The sequence below is a fragment of the Mus caroli genome, chromosome 6 (genome assembly GCF_900094665.2).
Source record: "Mus caroli chromosome 6, CAROLI_EIJ_v1.1, whole genome shotgun sequence".
Taxonomy (NCBI): Eukaryota; Metazoa; Chordata; class Mammalia; order Rodentia; family Muridae; genus Mus; species Mus caroli.
Genome location: NC_034575.1, coordinates 85282362 through 85284737, shown reverse-complemented (window position 1 = coordinate 85284737; position 2376 = coordinate 85282362).

Sequence of the window (2376 nt, the reverse complement as noted above, 5' to 3'; positions counted from 1 at the left end):
TCAGGCACAGAGATGCCCACCTGCAGGCTGCAGAGAGGAGCTATGCATTGGAAAACTAAAAATGGAGAAACCCCCGTCCCTTGTTCTCTGGTCTCTGGATTGCAGAGAGAGATGCAGGCCACAGAGGTCAGCTTCCAGGGCAACCAGGGTACAGCAAGTGAGGCAGGTGGCTGAAATGTTGCATGTGAGAAGATGAATGATTACAAAAACATGTGCAATAAGAAACTTACCTAAAAATAGAAATCAAAACCAAAAAATGTCACTTGGCTAAGCTGAACCACCTGAGATCTTTTCTAGACCAGAAAGGAGTTCTCGTCTAAGATCACTCAGCTGTCAGTGAGTGGTTCTAGCTTTGCTCGGTCCTCTTCAGCTGTCTACAGGGGTGGCTACTGTTGCTGAAACTGAGAAGGGAAGTTCTTCATTTTTTTGTTTTCTGGTTCCCACAGTTTCATACAAATTTAGGATGAGCCATGTTAATTTATGCAAAAAGCCAGCTGGAGATTTCGACAGGGATTATAGCGAATCTGATCAATTTAAGGAGTATTTATCTTAACACTACTAAGCCGTCTATCTGTGAACATGGGATGCCTTTCTATTTATTTTATTGTTTAATATTTGTCAGTGATATTTTGCCATTTTCAGTTACAACCCTCAGACTTTTTTTTTGCAAAATATTTTCTTAAATATCTTACTTTTTGATGTCATTATAAATGGATTTTTAATTTTCACTTATGACTGCTTCCTGTGACTGAAATATAATAGGTTTGTTTGGAGGGATTGAGATGGGGATCAGCGCTGTAGCTCAGATATGTTTTAAATTCACTATGACCGTGAGCCTCTGCCATCTTTACCGCTGGAATGCTGAGATTGTACAACTGTACCACCACAGAAATAAGATAGATCTTAAAATGTATGACTAGTGCCCTTCCATTTCACCAAACTCATTAGCTCTATTTTGTAATTTGTCTATCTATCTATCTATCTATCTATCTATCTATCTAGTGTATGAGTGTTTTGCCTACATGTATGAATTGGCAAAACATCCTGATTCTATTTTGAAGGCAGAAGCCATTATGTTGTATTATTGAAAATAAGTTCCCATTTACCGTAGGAGCTGAATGGTTTTTAATTTTATTANTTAATTAATTTTAATTGTTTTTTATTTTTTTGAGACCGGATTTTTCTTTGTAGCCCTGCTGTCCTGGAACTTACTCTGTAGACCAGGATGGCCTCGAACTCACAGACATCTGCCTGCCTCTGCCTTCTGAGTGCTGGAATTAAAGGGAGGGATTAACCTGCCATCCTCTGAGTTGACTTGTTTTTGAGAACGCCCAGCCCTCCCTAACTCTCCCTAATTCTTTATAATTACCTCCCCCAGTCCCATGACAGCCACATGGTGTTTCTTGAGATTTTTTTTTCTGTGCTTGCTTATTACTCCATTGTCTCTCTTCTGTAAACCTCCCTTGTAATTACTTGTGATTTTCCTCCTTAAAAGAAGCCCAAGAAACGGACTCTTAAACCTGACTTAGGAGGTAGATGCTGGCCAGCTATTGAGGGTGCTTCAAATTTGGCTCAAAATTGTGGTAGTGGTCTTATTCTTACCCGATGGGGTTAACAGTGTGTTCCACTTGCATGCCTGGTATCCACAGAGGCAAGAGAGGGCATCAGGCACCCTGGATCTGGAGTCACAGATGTTTGTGAGCTGCCTGTGGGANCTGGGAACCAAACTCAGGTCCTCTACAAGATCAACCTATCACCATTTGGTTTGGTTTGGTTTTGAGGCAAGTCTTACTATGGAGCCCAGGCTGGCCTGAAACTTGTAATGCAGACCAGGCTGTCCTCAAACTCACAGAGATCCACTTGCCTCTCTTTCCTGAGTGCTGGGATTAAAGCTCTGTGCCTCCTAGGCCCATCATATTTTCTAAGCCCCCTTTCCCTGCTGAATTCAGGATTTTCTGTCTGGCTGACCTTGACACTGTTTCCCCAGTGCTGGGATTAAAAGTGGGTTCTTTCATCCTGCCTTGCTAGGCAATTTTCCTTTGAAGCTCAGGCTTTTTGACTGCGTTTGTGGTGGGGGAAGCCTAACAGCTGTCCTCTAGTTGCTTATNCTTTGGTAGTCATAGCTAACCCACAGCCCCGAAGGTACTGCCCACGGACCCTGTTGTTAGGTCCTAAGTGCCCCTTCTCCCAAATGACAGTTCTGGAGACAATGTCATAAACAGAAGAACGTTCACCAGGTCAACAGAAGGACTGTTACTGGGAACAGAGGCCTAAAGCTGGGCCTCTGTTTACCAGGAGCCTCCTTTAACCTGTCCCAAAGATCAAGAAGTAACTTGGTCAAGGGCATCATTTCTGGTCAACCCAAACAGCCTGTAT